This window comes from Lepidochelys olivacea (genome assembly GCF_965140295.1).
Source record: "Lepidochelys olivacea isolate rLepOli2 genome assembly, chromosome: 25".
NCBI lineage: Eukaryota > Metazoa > Chordata > Testudines > Cheloniidae > Lepidochelys > Lepidochelys olivacea.
This window is the reverse complement of record NC_140435.1, coordinates 17,423,312-17,444,245: the sequence shown is the minus strand read 5'-3', so window position 1 is coordinate 17,444,245 and position 20,934 is coordinate 17,423,312. Positions and strand designations below refer to the sequence as shown.

Below are 20,934 nucleotides of genomic sequence, written 5' to 3'. Positions count from 1 at the left end.
CTTATCCGGAGCCCAGCTATGTAGGTCACATCCATCGCTGGGAGGGAATGTCGGGGGCTTTCGTCCCTGGAGATCAGGCAGAAGATAACCCCCTCCCTCAGGTGCAGATGCCAGTTTGTATTAAATTGCTGGATGCCTTTTACAGAGGCTGCCGTGTGTGTCCCTCTGCAGCAGTATGCATCGCAGAGCAGGGGCTGCAGTCATCCAGAGGCGGAAGGGGCATTCGGGGGAAGGATCAGATGGTTGCATCCCATCTATTCCTCACTTGATTTTTCAGGATCTTTAATACAGTGGGGAAGCATTTAACGGTCCTGCTTGCTAAACATCATGAAAAACAACCAGGTTCAATTCTGTCGTCGGCCCCCCCGCCCCAGGCTTTGGAATGTAGGTGAAGCAAACCAACCCCTTTGGCACCAACCCAAACCAACCAAAACCAACCAAACCAACCAAATCAACCCCTTTGGCAGACTGTTTTACTGTACCATGAGAGTTACTGGTGGAGCAGCCTCATGGGAATAAGAACAGCCCCCCCCCCCCCCAAGAGATTTCCATCAGAGCCTGTCTGTCTCAGTGGGCTTTTCTCCCTGGGGTTTTGTGCAAATGTAGAAACAAGCTGTCATCACCTAGATGCTGGCAGTTGTCACGATGGCCTTCTGAGCCCCGTTTCTACCATTATAGAACGTACTCCATCATTCAGTTTCAAATAAGGTCATTTCTGCGATCCTCTCACAATAATTCTTTTGATACAAACTTGACTGATATTTATACTTATTCCTTTCCTTATATCCTTCTGGAAAAAACCTAGGGAATCTGTTTAAGTTTTCCATTACATAACAACTGTGCAGGTAATAAACCTTGTTGTAATGGCGACGTTCTATAGTTTAATAATGTCAAATATAAATCAGTAGTTGTTTCTTCAGCTTTTGTTAGTAACCTTTTCACTATTTTAACACCATTTGCAACAGATTGTGGGTAACCTGGACTAGGTATGATGTGTCTGAAAACACATGCTATGGTTAACTATGTATCTAATAGCGTGTTGTTAAATTACTAGCCGTGAATTACTATTAAGACTAGCAATGACATGGACCCCAGCTTCCCTGCCAGTTCCTGGAAACCGGACCCGACCCCCAAGCACTGAGCCAGAGTGAGAAGAGACAAAGCACCAGGCCCACTGCAGTTTAAAGGCATAAGGCCAATCTGTCCTGGGTTGTACTGTGCTTGTTAGTGAATAGATTTCATAAAGTGTATTGCACTCCGTCTGTCTTCCCCCTGGTGTTGATCCACCTTTCCCCTCCCTATAACAAAGCGTGGCAGATCTTTTCCTAACATTTCCCCAGTGCCCGTTTCCTTCTCTCTCCTTCTTACCCCACACTGTGTGGCTACCTCCTCTATGGCACAGGAGCGTAGGCTCCTGACAAATCTGAGACACTCCCCACACCCCCAGCCCTTCTGAGAAATAGTAGGAGGATTTTTCCCCTATTAACTATTTGTATTCCGGTAGCATCTAGAGGCCACACCCAAGGCCAGGGCTCCATTGTGCCAGGGCCTGTACAGACACAGTATGAGACAATCCCTGCCCCAAGGGTCTCATAGTCTAAATAGACAAGATGAACAAATGGTGGGAGGGGAAACTGAGGCACAGAGAAGGGAAGTGACCAGAGAGAGAGACTGTGACAGAGCTAAGAATAGAACCCAGGTATCCCAGGCCAGTGGCTTAGTCATGAGGCTACTTTCTGTTCCCTTCTTCCACCTTATAGCCTGCTGGTTTTGAGAAGGGTCATCTCCTCCCCTTTAGGCTCCATTCTGACCTATCCTTCCCCAGGAAAAGCATCAGTGCTTGCCCAATCAGTAGAAGGGCCTTCATTCTTGTCAGTTTTGCTGCAGCCCACAGGTTCCTAAACAGCAGCAGTGAAAACTGATGAAATCCCGGCCAGGTTTCACTCCAGTGCAGCGCGGCAAAGCTCTGAGCAGCTGTGGAGGTGCTGGAGCAAATTTTCTGCAGATTCAGGAAGACCACACTGCACTTCTTGCACTTGGGTCATGCTTAGAAGGTTTTCTCCCCAATAATAATGGCTAAGAGCCTACGTTTTGGGGATTTTCTGCAGAAGTTCCTTGCACTCACCCAGGAAAGATTCTCCTTAACCGCGGGTGAGCGCTTGAGTGGATTTTTCAAGCCCTGTCCCTCTCATTCACGATCACGTAACATCCCCTGTGGCAGTGACAACAATTGCATACGTGGAGCAGTAACGTTAGCAAAAGCATTTTGTGGACTCTTCGCTTCCTTTAATACAATCTGCCAGGCGGGAACAAGGAAAAGGATCCGTCACCATGTCACTAGCCAGCTCTCCGCAGAGGACCATTGACCCACAGAGTGTGCTCAGAAGCTGGGAACTCTCCAGGGGATTTAGGGCACAGCAGACCTTTCCCAACCCTCAATGTGTGTGTGTGGGGGGGGAAATGTGGGGAAAGCACCTGTGTCTTTGTAGGGCAGGTCAGAGCAGGGGCCCATTGGGGAGCTGGACAGCTCCTGACACTGCAGGCAGGGCTTTGCCAGGGTATCAGGAGACACAGGAGTGAGACAGCCCCTGTATGTTACAGGGCAGGGCTGAGCTGGGGTGCAGAGCCCAGGCGAGATGGGGAGCAAGGGGTCCCCCATGACACTGCAGGGCAGGGCTGTGCTCTCAAACATTTTGCCCTGGGCATCTCCACCCTTCCAAATCCATCTAGCAACCAGAGCTTTGCTTGGGCCTTCAGTCACCAGCCCTGCATCAGCTGGGCTCTGACGAACAAGTTCATCGGCACAACAGCTCAACCCTGACACTGCTGGATGGATGCTTCCACGTTAATTGGTGAGAGATAAATGACAGCTTCGCTTCCTCCTCCACGCAGCTGCGGCCGAGGGGACAGGAGAGGAGGGTGAGCAAGACGGAGCCTCACCCCGGCACTTCCCAAAATAAGATCTGAACCCAGGCTGCCTGTGACACCCAGTGCCATAACACCTTTGTTAGCATCGGACAATGCTCCCCTATGCCGCTTTAAGATGGGGGGGCTCAAAGGGGGAGGGGTTCACTGGGTCTCCCAGTGCTTCCCACAATTGCAGCCTGAGCCATCCGTGGGGTTCAAACGATTTTGGGGTGAACAGAGAAATGAGAGGAGATTGCAAACTGCTGGGGGCGAATCCACATGGGGTGGATTCACCCTCATGCACAGGTGCCCGTGCGAGGGCATTGTCAGGGGTGCCTTGGCTTTGCACTTATCCCCAGTCACACCCCAATAGAAAAAATCAATGCAGCCAAGATAGTTGAACTAAGCGATTTGCTCAGCCGCATCCCCAGGTGACCCTCATTCCCTAGCAATAAGGCACGTCCCACGGGCAGAAATCTGTCATTTCATCACAGTGAAGCCCTTTACCTCCCCAGTTAATTATAAATGTCATTTTGTCTTCCCCCACTTCCCTCCACACTGAGATGTTAGAAGTTGCTGCTCTGACAGCCCTGGGAGCTGTCACAGTCTCTCTCAGGGCAAAGTCCTCCAGCCCTGTACAGAGGAGCCAGCACAAGTCTCAAGCCTGTATTGAGGCCTAAGACTCATTGAGGATAACACAACTTCATCCTCAGACCAGGCAGTGGCAGGGCAAACTCCTCCTCCATCACCTGCCGTTCACCAGTGTGTCTCAGCCTCAACCCAGAGCGAGGGGAGCTGAGCCTCTCTGCTGAGTCTGACCTGGTGCGATTGACCAACAGGACTCAATACAGGGGAAACTGGGCCAGGTTCTCTGGCCTAAGAGGCAGTGGGCCAGAGACTTGATGCTCTGATGGTCTCTTCTGACTTTAAAAAAACAAACTCATCTCTGTGATCTGCATAGAGAGTCTCAAAACATTTGATGTCTAAATGGGCTTTTTTTTTTTTTAATGGAAAACGGCTTGTTAGGAAAACGGGAATTTTCTCAAAAATAAATAAAAAGCCTGTTTTGTCCAAAAACAAAAAAAATCAAGCCTTTGTTCAAAACCTGAAGGTTATTTGGGTATTCAGCAACTGAACCCCAAAACTATCAATTTTAGGGTTTTCAATGAAAACCTGGAAAATGCCAAAACCCAATTTTTTTCAGCAAAAATGAAAAAGAAAACTTTTGAAGAAAACAAAATGTTCATGTGGGAAAAAAGATTCCCTGCAGGCTGCAGATTTGTGAAAGTGAGTTGAAGTGTCCGGCCATGCGCTCTTCCTGGTACATACCCAAACCGTGCAGCACCGAGGCAGACTACAGGGTCAGAGCAGCTGAATCAATCAGATATAAGCTATTAGGAAATTTAGGGAAAGGAAAAAAATCTAATTCCTGGTTAAAATCTTTCCCTGAGGGGGACAGTGGGATAAAAGTGCATTCAAACACCATTTTTTAATTTGTAAATTATAAAATATCCAAGAGAAATTCAACCTTGTTGTGTGCATCAGACAAGACAGTAATAACAGTAACAGCAAGAGTCTATAGTCTACTAAGCTACACAGGGGGATTTCAATATTAGGTGTGGTCTTCTAATGAACACATAATAAAGCTTTGCATTTCTACAGCTCGCTCCTTCCATCTGCGGATCTCAAAGCACCTTCCAACTATTCACTCATTAACTCTCAGACCCCTGGGAGGCAAGTGTCTTTCTCACCATGATATAATGTGGAATTTGAGGCACAGAGTCATGATGTTACTTGTCCAAGGAAACACAACAAAGTCAATGGTAAAGCCAGAAATAGAACCCGGGGTGAAGTCCTGGCCCACTGAAATCAGATGGAAAATTCCACCTGCCTCAGTAGGGCCAGGATGTCACCCCAGCAGTCCCAATCCGTAATTTCCTGCTCCAGCCACTAAACCCCTCTGCTCACTCAGAGCTGCAGATATAACCGGAGAGTCCTGATGGCCTGTCTGCTGCTCTAACCACTGGACAATTTTTCTTGCCACGTCAGCTGCACTGAAACAAACAGCCGCAGGTAAACACGATTTGTGTGTGCAAGGGAAAAAAAATGGAGGTGTCAGTGATGCAAGGACTTAGAAGAGATGTTTAAAATATCACCTGAATTTGTTTTAAATGTGGGGAAATAGTTTAGAAACCCCTTTTCCCACTTGAGTCGTATGATACTGAACATCCCAGTCAACATTATTTAAATCAAAGCTATTACAGCACATAATTTATATTAATCTGTATATAAATATAGCTCCCCACCTACATCTGGCTCATACAAATACATTAACCAGGTGCAATGCAGAAAGATACTGAAGACAGAAAAGTCTTTGTATTATTAGAAATGAAGGCTGAGGGTCAGATTCTCGGGCGGTGTAAACTGGCATAGTTCCACTGAAGTCAATAGATCTATGCAGAAGTACATCAGCTGAATAGCTGGCTCTACCTTTTTGAAGATGTGATTTCTGATACAAATATATTGCTTTCAAAACGGGGCTTTTAAAATGAATCCTCTGGAAATTTCCCCCTGGCGTGGTTGTTGCATATTGTATAGCTACGTTTCAGGGGAAGGGGAGATGCGGGCTTGGTAAGAAAGGCTAGAGATGAAGGGGCATTTGCCAAAGAGAACTGAACAGGGATCCCCAAGACAAAACAGAGCCTGGTGAAGTCAAGGGGAAGAGAAAGCGGTGGCATTTCCTACACGAAACATTTAATTAGGATGCAGGAAGGGTACGTTGGGCGCGAAGGCGGGTGGGGGACAGTGGAGGAGGAGAGCACCAAAAGAAAGGAACAAAACTACTAGTATTGGAGGGCTTGATGGCTTAATTACCATATTCAAATCTAATTAATTCCGTTTTGCATAAAAAGGCCACGCTGGGCGTGGGACCAGCTTTGCAGATGGCGTCTTGTGCTCAGCACCATTTTGGGACGGGCGGCCATTTTAGAGCCAGGCACGGAGGCACAAGATGGCTTCGCCCATCACGTTCAGCCAAAGAGCATCTGCTCTGGGTGCCCTACTTTTGTCGGGCAGTGAGAAGCATGCTCAGCTGGCTGTCCCCTCCCACCCCAGGTCTCTGCAGGATAATAGGGAAAAGGAGCCAGCCCCCTATTTACCACGTTGGTGAGGGAGGAGCGGGGCAGGGGGTTGTTTAAAAGGCACATAAATGATGCAGGCGGCAAAGCGGGAAGAGAAGGGTTGGGGGGGGACAAAGCTAACGGGGCTGCACATTTAATTAGTTGCCACTGGAGCTCCTGACGCCATCTCCCGCACCCAGCCATGTCCTCCGGCCAGCTGGAGAGCCAAGACGGGGGCACTGCCCCCCTCCCACAATTCTAGGGCAGTCGGCGTCCACGGATTCAGAGGGGAAGACGTGGCATCTGGGGGAGCCAAGGGTTAGCGTTGATGCGAGGATTAATCTCGCTAAACTAGTTCCTGTAAACCAGGGGGGCAGGCGGACATAGCTGCTCTCAGAACTCCAGAGTGACCATGGCTGCCATATGACAGGCCGTGGTGAGAGCAGCCCGAGTGGCACCTGTTGGACTGGTTGTCTACCCAGACGGGCACTGTCTGGGCCTGTGAGCACCTGGGCACTGGGTGTGGTAGCGAGATGCTCCCTCTCAGTCTCAAGAGGGAGACGCTCCTTTCCCGAATAACTGATGCTCTTGGGACAGCTCCTCCCTATGGGCCAGCCTCCAGGAGCAGCAGGTGACCAGCGGTGTCCTGGAGCCAGGCCAAAGCTCCGCGGGAGCTGGAAACACGGACGCACCCTCTCGACAGGCCGCATCCTGCTCCCGCTGAGGCTGAGCCGAGTTCTGTTGTTCATTTCCCTGGAAACAGCTCTGGGTTCCAGAATTAGCGGGGAGTGGAGGGGGAGTTATTTCATCTTTTTATAGGAGCTGGGGGAGCACATCATGACTCACTGGAAGCACGCTCGGACATCTCGAGCCAGACCCCGGGCTGCTGTGAACCGACGCCGTTCTGCCGACTGACACTGACTTCAGGGGAGCAACGCCGACTTATGCCAGACCCGGGGTCAGCTCTGTATTTTCAGAATTCCCCGCTGACATTACTGGCTTAGGGAAAATTCAAGGCAAGCTGAGCCGATGCTGTTTGCAGCCTCTGATGCAAGCCAGATTTTGCCTGATATCCCAGAAACTGATCTTCAGCTGAACCAAATGGCAACTGTTAACAGCAGAATCACTACTGGGAAACAACAACGAAACATCCTGGCTTTAAGTGAAAACTTGCATAATCTCCCAGGTTTCCCAGAAGATCAGACCAGTGTCATGAAATGTGAAAAATTTCCAACTTTCCAACTTCTTGGTGAATATTTTGCATAACATTAGGGTCACCCTCCACCAGGGCCCAGGCACTTCCATCCAGTAGGATCCAATTGCTCATGATGGTCTAGTTCATTTGCCCTACACTTCAGAACAGATATTAACTGCTGGATTAACACACTGTGGAAAGTGGCTTGAGTTTTACAGGGGGTCAGACTAGATGATCACAATGGTCCCCCTTCCAGCTTTAAAATCTGCCCAAGTGCAGATACCGTCCCAGACAATAGCCCCCTTTTTGTTCCCATTAGGCACTGAACTCATCCTTACCTCACAAACTCTTCTGGATACAGATATGTGTGCATGAAGGGTCTCCTGGAATAGACCCTGTTCATGTCAAAGTAATGGTCAAGGTAGGTTCCAAGGAAGAATTAATTTCCTTCTCCCATGAAGGCTTGGGGCTGGCTGTTCCAAAGAGCCTAGCTCGCTGGGCATCAGGGTGACCTGTTCTGACAATCTAGACCCTAGGACCTCATCTAAAGTCTACTGAAGTCAATGGAAAGACTCCCATTGGCCTCACTGGCTTTAGCTTCAACTCTTAATTTCCACCTCTATCTTAATGGCAGAGGAAGCTCTCTTCTCCGGCTGGAATGACGACTCGGAAGGACCTTTCCACTAAACAGGGCAAAAGCTTTTTTTCTGGGAGGAGATTTCCCCCCTCCCCGATCAATCTCATTTTGAGGGCAGGGGCTCGGTACCTCCTCCATCTCTTCCAACCCCCCCCCCCCGAAAGGGCATCCCATTCATAGCTCTGCATTGGCAGGGCTTAGATGAGACCTTCAACCAGAATCCCTCGGGAACCTGGCTCTGGGGGCTCAGACAAGAACGAAGAACGCTTTCCCATCTTTTGCAAGCAGAAGCTGTGGCATTGGGTAATCTGAAAAGGAAAGGAAAGATGGGATGGAGCAGGCAATAATTTCAAAGAGAATCGTTAATGCTGGGCCTATGGTCAGTCTCATTAGCTCAGTGAAGAAGGATGTGTTTTTCAGCTACAAGTCCAGGGATTAAACCTAGAAAAGGAAGAGATCTTTCGTTTCCGAAAGTGGCTGCCAGCGCTCCAGAAGAGAGAGGCAAGGTGGAAGCCCCCCCACCTCCTGAAGAAACGTCAAAGGAGATGGTTCAACAAGACAAAATGGCCACCCCATTGGAAAACACTCAGCTCAGAGCCTGCAGCTCCTGCGAGACTGGCAGCGATCAGGAGCCTAGCAAAAGGCTAATATACAGAGATGTCAAAGACTAGGACTGGTGCCAATCCTTCGCCCTTGTCTAGACCCCGGTCGGCCAAGAACGCCAAACCACTTCACAGTCAGTTGAATAAGCCTCACAGGTAGGACAGCATTAGCCTCATTCCACCACTGGTTTGGCTGAGGCATAGGGCGATGAAGTCACTCACCCACACTGACCAAACACCTTCAGAGTACAAATCAGGCCAAGCAGCAGCCATGTTTAAAGATGGCGGCTAACAATGGAGCATAGGCCTCAGGGATGCACTCCTGTGCCTCATAAGATCCAGATTTCCACTCTAGGGGCCTGATTTTCAGAGAAGATGAGCACCTACAGATATCATGGCCTTCAGCTGGAGCTGTGGGTGCTCAGCTGCTTCTGAAAATAAGGGCCCAGGTCTTAGAGGCTTGAAAATAGCCACTGCTAGCTGATGGCAGCTGAGACGCCTCCATAACACAAGTCGGTGGTTCTACACCCAGGTCAAAATGGACAAATATCCACCTCACACAAACCACTCTTCTCTTAGCAGCAGTCTCAGCAGAGCGGCCAAGGATCAACTGGGCAACAGAGACCACGCTGAGGCAGAGGTGAGCTCCAAGTTGAGGGGGAGACACATTGGTGTGAGTTCAGGTACTGGGGAAGCTTGCCAATTATACATGGACCTTCAGCATCTCTGGTTCTCCAGTCAGCATGGGGCTCACTTCCAGTTGCACAGCAGGAGAAGAAGAAAAAATACCCTTGTTACAGTGGGGTTGATGAAGGGTGACATAACAGTGCCTGCAAATCCTGCAAACAGGGGTTCGGTATTTAGAGACACACAAGGAAAGGTGAAACTTCTTTTTCTAATGCTTTGGACAGCTCCACTGTCATGTGAAAAGTCGGAGCTTTTAAGACCTTAGGGTGTGTAGTTTTTCTCTTGACTAACTCCCAGGGATCTGTTGTTGTTCAAAGAACGATGTTCCATTCCCCCTTTGCTGGTGTGAAGCAAATAGCTTGGAAATTAAAAACATCAAGCCCAAAACCAAAACCAACGTGGGGTGTGGGATGGAGTCGGACAACACTGGGCTGGTAAACCTGACTTCTCCCTCCATGGAAAACAAGTGAAAGGAGGTTTGTGCAGGGTAGGAAGGAGGGGTCTGTGCATTCACATGGAGAGCACTGGCAACCTCTGTGGCAGTAAAGGATCAGGAGCTAAATGCCTCAAGGAAGAAATGTTCCTTTATATATGTATATATTTAGGGCTTTGTTTGCTTCTAAGGCAGCCAGGATCAATGGAAAGTGACTTCACAGAAGAGAAATGAGGACACTGGGAGCAAGAGGAAATGGACTCATTAGGGCAGGGGGAGTTGATGAGTTTACCTCCTCTGGAAACTTCCTCTGTGGATTGAGTTGTTTACATGGGGTTGAATTTTTCACAGGGCCAGATTTGCCAAGACTCAGCACCCACAACTGGGGTTGGACCTTCCAAAGAGCTCAGCAGCCAGTTTTTGTAAAAAGCACTCGGAGACATGTGCAGCTAAATTTTCGGAAGAGTTCAGGATCCCTGGTTGGTAACGTCCTACTAAGAAGTTTTTCCATGGAAAAGGGGCATTTTCACTCAATGGAAATGTCTGTTTTTATTGACAATTTCTGTGTTTTCATTAAAAAAAACCCAAAAAATGCTCAAAATTTCCCAGTCACCTAAAACTGCCTTGTAGAGTTGATTTGTTTTGTTACAAAAACCTGAAAAAAAAAATCAAAGAAAAATTTTGACGAAAATAAAAAAAAAATTTCATATAGAAATTGGTGCATGGTAAAAATGAAACAAAATCGTGTCCTGGCCAGCTCGAGAGCTCAGCACCCAGCCTGTGAGAAAATATGGCCCCTCACTTAGCCAATCCCACTGAGCAATACGTCATGTGGCAAGCGATCTCCGTGAGATTCGACAGGTATTTGAGACGAGCAGCACTACTCAATGAGAGCACGGCTGGCATGGTCTGATCTCTAAACAGAGGCTGAAAGCTTCTGAAAATTCTGGCCTTCATTTGTGCCCAATGGGAGGGCCAGGGGGTGCAGCAGGCCACCCCCTCGTTATTATTTCAGGCTGAGGTTTCTGAAGGATCTTAAGCAATAGAGGGGCCCAATTTCCTTTGAAATTCAACAGGATCAGACACCTAATTCCCCTGGACTCCTTGGAAAGTCCCAGATTCAGATTAAAAGAGACCAAGGGTTCGAGCAATGCCTTAACCAATTCAGATGGAATGAGAACCAAACCTGAGATCTGGGCCTCAAACCCAAACCTGACCTTAAACCCTGGAGAAAACTGGCTGCATTGTTTTAAAGTCATTATTGTCCTTCCTCTCCCACTTTAATTCCTGCTTCGGGTAGAGGCATTAAAATATGCAGAGGGGCCATTTCCTGTGGCATCTCTGGCCCTAATTCTGAGATTTCCAGCCCAGTTTTGCTGACTCTATATGGTTCAGATGGGCACCTTCCAACAAGCACCTTCCTTCTTCCTCGCATGCTGCCCCTCCCACACGGAATCAGCTCCTTGTAAACAAAACCAACTCATTACCAGAGCCGGTCAGGAGTTTTTTGACAAAACTTTTTTTTTCCATCAGAAAATGCCAATTTGTCAAAACCAAAACTTTTTGCAGAAATGTATCAGTTTTGATGTAAATTTTGTTGGGTCCAGGATGGAATTTCTCTCTCTCGCTTTCTGGCCCAATGAATATTTAACTATTTGTATAAAATGAAAACAGGAGAGACTGAGAAAGACTGAGTCTATAGCCCGGTGACTGGGATGAGGGAGCCGGTGAGAGTCAGAGCAGGGACTTGAACCTGAGTCTCCCAATGAGATGACTGCTCTGACCATCAAGCTATTGGCTGGTGTGGGGTGGAAGAGTCTCTGTCTCTGAAAGGGCTAGTTTTTGTTCCAATCACAACAAAAAGAAATCTCAAAATCTTGACATTTTTCACAAATTGGAATTCTTGTTTCCAACAAGCCCCTACCATCCTCCTCCTTCAGGACTCTCCTTTGTCATGATACTGAAAAAAACTTGGCAATGGTCAGGCCGCAGACAAAGACTATGGCCTGTCTCCCTGACCAACACCGTCTCATTGTTTCCTTGTATGCCCCTATCAGTCTGTCTTCGTCTGTTGTTGCTTGGTTCATATTTAGATTGTAAGTTTTTTGGGCAGGGACGGTCTTTTTGTTCAGGTATTTGTAAAGTGCCAAGCACAATGGGATCCAGGTCCAGGACTAGGGCTTGTAGGCACCATGATAACACAAATAATAACGAGTTCTCCCAGATGACATTCACCCCTAGACAGAAGGCTGGCACAAGGCCTAGATCCCTTAATTCCCATTGACACTCATGGCTGGGACTCCCAGAATCCTGCTCCCCCATCCAGGTCCAACTCCTGTCTCCATAGGCTAAACTCCTGCCCCCACTGCTTATTTGCTGTCATTCTATGGCAGAGAGGGGCCTGAAAACCAAGATCCCAGAGCCAAATGGCCACTGCACAGAGTCCCCAGAGAGTCGCAGGTGTTTGACGGGGATTCCTCACTTCCATCACCCATCCAAGAGTTTCCTCTGATTATCATCCATTGCTTTGTACCCCCCTCCCCCTCCCAGGTCTTCTCCTGCTCTCCTCTGCCCCTCAACCCAGGGCTGCTTATACCCAGGAGATTGCTGATACAACCTGAAACTCAGGGATCTGTCTTGTCTGCCCTTTTCCGCACTGCAGAAACTCACCCTCCCTAACATCACCAGGAATCATGAGGTGTTTGTGCTGCATCCACTGGCTCTACGTGTCTGGGCAATTCCTGGGGGTTTAGGGATGAGTGGAAGGGACTCATCTGGGGCAGGTGTGAGTGTGTGCGTGGGGTAGGGCAGTAACAGTGCAAGAAAAGCTGAGGCTTACCTTCTGCAAGAGACAGCCAGGGGGCTCTTGCGTCCATGTGGGCAGTAAGGTAGCTCCTTCCCTTCTGGATCCCCCAGATTTTCATCTTTGCAAAAGATTATATAGCCAAGCCAGCCAATCGTCTAGAGCCACTCAAAGCATTGCAGGTGGAAGACAATGACATTAATCTCTTCCTGACCAGGCAATTCCTCATAGGCTGGAAAAGTCCAGCCCACCTTAGGCCTGGGGCAGCGTAACCTGCCTCTGTTGAGCCCTCGCTGTCTCTAGGCAGATCCTGGGCCAAGTTGCTGTTTGTTTTCTCCTGTCCCTGATTGATGCCTGTGGAAAGTTTGCATCTTGCCCGTGTGTTGCAGGCACAGACGCATCTAGGTAGTTCTTACATGCCGTGCTGTAGGTCACAATCCAGCTTAGAGAACAGAACCCTGTCGGCTATGTTAAATTCAAAGCCTGCATGTTGCAATGTTCTTTATTTCGCCCCTGAACTAGGCATGCTTCTTTCCATCCCTCTTCTCTGGCTGGGACTGCTGCAGAACAGCATCCCTCGGAGTTGGCGGTGGTTTGGTTTTCTTCCTCTTCTGCAAAAGGCTAAAGAAAAACAAACAAATAAATAAAGAGATGGTTAAACAATGTCTTGGTAGAAGGTGAGAAGTAAGCTATGTCTCCAGACATTATCCAGATTACAGCCCCATTGTGCTGGGCTCTGTAGAAACAAAGTCCCTGCCCTGAAGAATTTACAATGTAAGGAGATGGGACAGACAGTGAGTCCAGATCTCCTATTTTACAGCTGGGGAAATGAGGCACAGATCCAGTAAGTGACTTACCCCAGGTCACAAAGGGAATCTGCGGCACAGCCAAAAACTGAAGCAGTTCTCCCAAGTCCAGTATCTTACCCACAAGACTATTTCCAAACGACACAATAAAGCTGACCCGAAGACGAGTTCTGTGTCGCTCCACGGCTTGTACCTTCCCCCAGCAGAAGGTGGTCCAACAAAAGATATTAACTGACCCACCTCGTCTCTCACAGTGAATATAGGACATTTACATCGCACCTCGTCTCCAAAAAGATCCCAAAGGGATTTTCAGTCTTAGCAAAAAGATATAGGTATCTTAATTCGCCCACCCCTGAAAAGCAGAGATGTGTTTAACAATGCGCAGCAACCCTAGATAATACCTTAGCTCAGGAAGTAAAGAATACTGCATCCAGCTGAAACGACATGCAAATCTGAGAAGTGGAATTTGGCCAGGACACTGGGATTAACATACACTCCTGGTCCTGTGGGGGGAGGTGACGTGACTTGCCTCAGGTTGCAAAGCAGGCCAGCGGCGGAGTCAAGAATAGAACCCAGGTGTCCTGACTCCTAGCCCAGTGTCCGATCCACTAGATAACAGCTCTGCCTCTCACCTAGTCCCAGATTCCTGCTATCAAACTGATATCACACTTTACAGCATCAGGATGCTTCCTTGCAAGGTCTCCTAACCCCCACTGGAGGCTGCTGAGCTACCTTGATACTGCGGACCCTGATTTTGCCCATCAGGTCAAGATGTCTTGCAGATTTCCCCCTGCTCCCACAAGCCTCAGGCAGCCAAACTCCAACCCTGGTGACTAGTTTCATAAAAATTAAAAGAGTCACCCAAGCTTTGCAATGAGCCCCATCAGGTTCTCTGGGTTAGGCCTTGGCAGAATAAAAAAAAAATGTCTCCAGCATACATTGCCACCTAAAAGTTATACAACAAGCAGCCAAATGTGGGGAAATCATGGCAATAGGGGAATTATTGGACAAGCGTAGGCCCTTTCTTGCAAAAGCAAAATGGACGGGGAGTCAGATACCTGATGTTCCTTTTCTCAGATCAATGGATCATACTTCGGTTACCCACCCTATTAAATATGTGGCTTTGATTGTTTTGCTAAATCCCAAGCTGCTCATAGGGTAACATCTGACCCTGAGCATAGACCATCTCCTCTAAGGTACAATGCTGTTGGTCTTTATATAGATTGTGGGGGGGGGGGGTGTCACATTATAACACTCCCTGCCTGGAAACAAGACTGGAGAAGAGAGAGTTATGGATGGGGGCTTTTTCCACATCTGCTGTACTTATTAACAGAGAGAGACTTTGGAACAGGGCTTCCATTTGGCCCATTCATTTCAAGAGGCAGGCAGAGGCTGGATTTTGAGGAGAGTTCTCTGGGGAATTCTTCACGAGTGTCGCTCCCACGAGTGTCGCTCCGTGGCAGTGATGTCAGAGACTAGGGAAGCTCAAATGACAGTTTGACAACGAGACGAGATTCTAGCCAGGTTCCAGCACTCGGGGACCACTGGGCTTGAGGTTACATTTCCAGATTGCAAACAGATTCCTCTTTCCAACTTTTGCAATTTATAGGTTTCCACCACTTCTACCCCTGCAAAATCAGAGGCTGTTGTCCTTGGGACTCAGTTGGCATTTGCTTCCGAGGTGGTCTCTCCCTCGGAAACTCAGAACCCCACTATTTACTCTGCAGCACAAGCAGCCAGTGAACTGGGGGAATGCACCCCAAAGTTCTGTGTCTACCAGCCTGCGGTGGGCTTTTCCCACCCCCCTTCTCCCATTCACTCCTTTTATGTAAATGGGAGTGGGGGAAGACTTGAGAGAATAAAACATGAGCTCCCCAGAGATCAAAGAGCCCAAGCAGACATTCCCTGCTCCTGAGCCCGCAGCAAAAGGAAGCTGTGAGGAGCTGGTGGGCCTGATTCTGATCTCATTTACACTGGTTCAAATCAAGGGTATAACTCCAATGACCGCAAGGGAGTTCCACCAGCGTAAGATCCGAACATGGGAACTGAGCAGAGCAACGCTGAAGTACTGTTAAAATGCTGGGATGAGGCACTTTTTAAGATCTTGGCCAAATGATTTGGTTTTCTCTAGCTCCTTTCCCCTGAGGATCTCAAAGCACTTTACAAAGCCAGGCCATTGAGCTGGACACCCTCCCCAGGTCAGTATAACCATCCTCATTTGACAGAGGGAGAAGCTGAGACACACAGAGGGGAAGTGATTGCTCCAGGTCAGGGCCAGAGCTGGGCCTAGAACCCATGAGTCAGAGGGGCCCAATCCCTCTGCTTAGCTCCTAGACTATAGACTCATAGGATGGGAAGGGACCTTGAGAGGTCTTTTAGTCAGTCTCCTGCACTCAAGGCAGGACTAAATATTATCTAGACCATCCCTGACAGGTGTTTGTCTAACCTGCTCTTTAAAATCTCCAGTGACGAAGATTCCACAACCTCCCTAGGCAATTTATTCCAGTGCTTAACCACCCTGGCAGAAATTTTTTCCTAATGTCCACCCTAAACTGCCATTGCTGCAATTTAAGCCCATTGCGTCTTGTTCTCTCCTCAGAGGTTAAAGAGAACAATTTCTTTCCCTCCTCCTTGTAACAACCTTTTATGTACTTGAAAACTGTTACCATGTCTCTTTTCCAGACTAAACAAACCCAGTTTTTTCAATCTGCCCCTCATAGGTCATGTATTCTAGACCTTTTGTTGCTCTTCTCTGGATTTTCTCCAATGTATCCACATCCCTCCCCAAGTGTTTTGCCCAGAACTGGACACAATACTCCAGTTATCAGAGGGGTAGCCGTGTTAGTCTGTATCCACAAAAACAACGAGGAGTCCGGTGGCACCTTAAAGACTAACAGATTTATTTGGGCATAAGCTTTCGTGGGTAAAAAACCACTCAAGGTGCCAGTACTCCAGCTGAAGCCTAATCAGCGTGGAGTAGAGTGGAAGAATTATGGCTTGTGTCTTGTTTACAACACTCCTGCTAATATCATCCCTCCTGATTTAATCAATATCCTAACCCATCCCCTCCTGCTTCCCCTGGCCAATAGCATCTGCCACAGGTACCAAGAAGGCCTGCCTGATGGTGATGAGTTTAGAATAACACATGATGGAACTGTCATGGCCCTTCACCATGATCCCTCTAACAGGAAGGTTTTGCTCCTTCCTCTTGCTAGAAGGCTGGAAAAAACCAGGTTGCAAAGGAATTATCTGGGTCTGAAGAAGGCAATTTTGGCTGCCATGGGTTGGTACCATCGTGGACAGGCTGCAGAGGGCATCCAGGCAGGCTGGAGCAGAGGGGGAGGAGGGAAGGTGGGTGCTGAGAAGATGGAGGACTCAGACACAATGGTCCCATTCATTGGGCCAGAGACATGGGCTTCAGCCCTTCCTGATCAGACACAATAGGGGCTTCTCCGCTTGCCACTTGTGTGCATTGTCAGCAGGCAGCCGGCCCACACCCCTCCTTTCCGTCCCCCATTGGATAATGGCACTGCATTGTGTGCTTGGCTGGACAAGGACTTTGTTTAGGAGAAAAACTGTGTTTGTCTGTCAGGAGAGATCAGGCAAGAAAGAGAGAGGGAGGGGCCGGGGCTGGTTCCCAACACTACCCCCCTCAGCACTGGCTTTCTAAGGCCCCAAACCCAGCTATAAATATTCAAAGCACTGCAGAGGGAAACTCCTCTTTGGGAACGCTCCCCCCTGCTTTGTAAATTACAAGAAGCCCTACAGACAGACCCATCTGAACTCCCGTTCCCCTTCGTCCACATCCCCCAGCAGCCATTCCCCCCCCCCCCCCGGCCAATCCTGGGCAAACATTAGGGCCAGAAGAGACCGTCCTGAATAGAAAATAGACATGCTGAGGGCAGGAGCGTCCAGGTCTGACTCCCCATTGCTCTGCTCCTTGCCTAGTCAGCTGCACCAGTGCAAAGGTGGAGGTGATGGGCAGTGAACTAGCGTGAACGGCGCAGGGTCATGGACATGGCTACCGGCTGCGCGTCTGTTCCGGAGGCAAACGGCCCTCGGTGTGTATTTACCTCCATGTTTCCAGGAAATGCTGGAACAAGGTAAAATTAACTGCCCACGGCACCAAAGCATGCGGAGAGCCGCTGCCCACCTCGGTGGTGATGAGCTGAGAGGATGGGTCCTTAGCTCTTCTGCTGCTGCCCAGCTTTCCCTCTTCCAGGGTCTGGTGCTGCCTTTCCTTGAGAACCTCATCTGATCGGAGAGACTGACGGGGGATTAAGTCTCCCTGCAACATTGCTCCGATTGTAACAACGTCCAGCCTGTGGGGAAAGGCGGGTAAAAAAAAACCCTTCCTGACAGTCCTAGCGAGAGCCACAAACAGCAGGATTAATGGGAAACAGGCATTAATTTAGACATCCGTAGCTGAGTTCCTTTTATTCCCCCTTCCCCAGCACTTCTCTGAAAGCATCAACCCGCTAAAAGAAGCAGGAGCCTGGCTGGCTGCCTCGAGCCTCCCTTCACCAGGGCCTGGGGCTTGCCAGGGAGAAGCTGCTCGCAGAGCCAGCTATGGCATCACTTCTTTTTTTAAAAGTTAGCCAGGGAAATTCCAGAGCTGGGTGTCTCAGCAGTGGCTGTAGCTGCTCCTGAAGGGGACATAGGGGGTTTGCCTTGGTCTACTCACCTCCCATGTCCACAGACTTCTCTCGCAGGACCTACGCTCACGGCGAGAACCACTGTAAGCTCTTTGAGCTGCGCCTTACTATGTGCTTGTACCATGCCTGGCACACCAGGGATGCGAGCTGGCAAGGGCTCCCGGCACGGTCGCCTCTGCAGTGCCAGATGCAGAATTGCCAACCTCTTGCCAGGAAGCTATCGGCCCTGATTTCCCATGGCTCTCCATTGCCTCGCCCCGTGGGGAGTCACTTACGTAAGTGCAAGGCAGGCGTGAAATGTTCCTATTGTGCTTTGGGCAGTGTGTTATACCCACCTTGCACTAGCCTGAATTACTCCAGGAGGTGCAGGGCAGAGGGGAGCTGGGCCTTTTGTGCCCTCACTTACCCCCCCGCGTGAAGTGCACATAAAATGGTACCAAAATTCTCCACTCCCCTGGTAGCTTTCTGTGCCCACTCTGCACAGGGGTCACAGATTAGCACAGCAACAAGGCCGGGAAGAATCAGGCCCCAAAGGATCCAGAGAAGCATCCAAGCTTTAGGATGCCTTTCCAAGCTGGACTTTGAGGGGACTCTGTCCTGAAGGGATGTTTCGTCTTTGGAGCCGAGGTTTCACAGCTGGAGCAGGAGACAGGCCAGACAGGAACATTGGAGAAAAAAGGCCAGCCTAGGGCTCAGCTCCTCCTGCAACTCAAGTGGCAGCCAGCTGTGCTGTGAATCTGCAGGCCAAGGCTTAAAAACTTGCTGATGACCCACGTGACCCTGTTCTTAAGTTAGTGCGAAGACGCTCTAATAATGATAATGGTAATTGGCTGCTAAGGATGTGGCGGATTCTCCATCCTTGGGAGCTTTAAATCTAGCTTGGCTGCTTCATTCTAACAGACACCCTGGACTCAGCTCCTGGTTAGCGGGTTCCACACAGGGATCTCGGGACCTGTGTCTGCAGGAGCTTCAACTAGATGGTCTCATGGTCTGTCCTGGGCCCCCAGTCTATGAACCAGCGTGCCAGCCAAGGCTCTCCTGTCAGTAGCAGCTGAAAGCAGGTTCCCCCAGCTTCTTGTGGGGTTGGGAGTGGCACAATCAGGGCTCCGCCAAAATGGTACGTTTTCCCAGCTGAGCGCACGGCCCGTTGGATCTGTTTTTCCAGTTTGGGCAGCAGTGGGTGGGGGAAGGGGAGGGGGTCGCCTTATCTTCTATCCTTTGGCTCATAGCACGTCAGGTGTGACTGGAGATGGGCCCTGACCTCCTGGCAAATAGGAAGGGATTAGCTCATCGATCAAAAGGGGATGGAGATGCTTCTGCTGAGCCCACACTTCTTGGCCAAGCAGTCCCATCTCACTCACTGCCCACACAGCAGCCTGGTAGTCCTGGGGCACTCTCTGATTTAAGGGGACAAGATAAGGGCCTGATCTGGTGCCACATCCACTCCTGTCTGATTCAGCTCCTCATGGCATCAGGCCCTACAGAAGGACAAGCCGAACCAGCCTCCTCCTTCCCCATGAACACCCTTGCTCCTGCTCAGGGCATGGACTGACGACAACAGCTACCCTGACTCTTGCTCAGAGAACATCTGGAGCATCAGGATACCCAGAATCCTTCACTCTGGGCCCAATTGGCCCTTGTGCAAAGTTAGTGAGAGGGGGATTCCAGTTCATGGTCCCTTTGCACAAGGTCCCCAGCAGTGAGCGACGGGCCTCAGCCTCCCAGCAAGAGCTGACCTGGGGCAGAACACCCTGTGCCTGCAGAATCCCAGGCTGTGAGGACAGACTGCTGCTGGCTGGCTTGCTGCTTTCTCTGAGATGAATGGAGCACGAACTGTACCTGCCTGGAGAAGCCCTGCTTTGTAGGATGATGCAGACCGAGCCAGGGTGGGGGAATCTGGGAAATCTGTCTGTGCCGCAGTCCTTGGCTGGCTGCTGCTGCTGGGGCAGAGCAGAGCTGTCTCATTATCAGAGACTGGCCGTGGCAATACTGATGGGGGGGGGGGGTGTTAACGCCATGTGCAAACTGGCTCTCACATGTTACACACACAAGGATCCTGCCAACGCACAGCAAAACTCCAGCTCCTCCAAATTAACCATCGGCGGCTGAGCCCAGCCGGTCATGTCACGTGCACCTCAGTAGCAAAGGGATGTTTTTCCTCCTAGCTGCACACAAATGCTGCCCTTTCCTCCTAGGATTTGATGACGGTGCATTGCCCTCCACTGGGAGCCACGGCAGCAGCTGTGCTGGGGCTGCGTGTAGCTATTCCAAGAGGCAGATGTCACATATAGAGACAGGCAAAACTTCTTCTGCCGCCCCTTCAAAGGTCTAACAGGCCCTGCCTCTTCCTGGATGGAGATATATGTTCCCACACACCTATTACTAATCTCATCTCGCCCTCCTAACCAAGCATCACAACCCAGGGCCGCTTCTGAGCAGGATTTCGGACGCTGTTTCATAAGAGGGGGGGAAAAATCAGTTAGAGCTGGTCAAAAGAGTGAAAAATTTCAGAGGAAAATTAAAACCGGTCATGGCCGTCGACAGGTTTTGGTAGGCGGATCAGGTACGAACGGAACATTTGTTAATTTTTGTAATCTCAGCTGTCAGAACAAACCGAGCCAACCCCCCCCCCCCAATGACCCTTGGAATGATGTTCTGTTTTTTATGAAAAGCCCTGATCCTTTTTTAACGAAAAAATTGAAATTTTCTCCCCAGAATTTCAATTTAGCCTAAAAGCCATTTTTCAACCACCAAAAGGTGACGACATTTTTCTGACCAGCTCCAAACTTAATACAATCTGCGGATACAGACAAGTGGGGCTCCCTGCTAGATAGCTCCGGGGGAAGATTCACCAGCACAGACACTTTCCCAAACCATTCTTGTTCTCCAGGAAAGCCAGCATCAGAGGCTGGAAAACATCCCCCTCTCTCTGCCAAACCCTGGGAGAATGAGCCTGCTACCAGCTGCTCCAGCTATGTTTCCCTTTCAGGGGGAGGTTTCCCCATTGAAAGTTTGTTAGGTTTGCAGCTTTTTATAATGTAGCAAAGGAAGAACTGAGAAAGGCGAAGAAAATAACAAGTGACAGGCTCT

General features: G+C 49.4%; 1 long non-coding RNA gene across 18 annotated transcripts in view; it reads right to left on the bottom strand.

Annotated features, from left to right (window-relative positions):
• Positions 1-20,934, bottom strand: part of LOC311513134 — a 109,244-nt gene that overhangs the window by 36,759 nt on the left and 51,551 nt on the right. For 16 of the 18 annotated variants that reach the window (XR_014709662.1, XR_014709664.1, XR_014709665.1 and 13 more), the window contains one exon: positions 12,420-13,004. This is a non-coding gene — a long non-coding RNA (uncharacterized lncRNA). Of the gene's footprint in view, positions 1-12,419; positions 13,005-17,342; positions 17,512-20,934 lie in introns of all 18 variants that reach the window. The other 2 variants (XR_014709663.1, XR_014709668.1) reach the window with 1 other exon arrangement.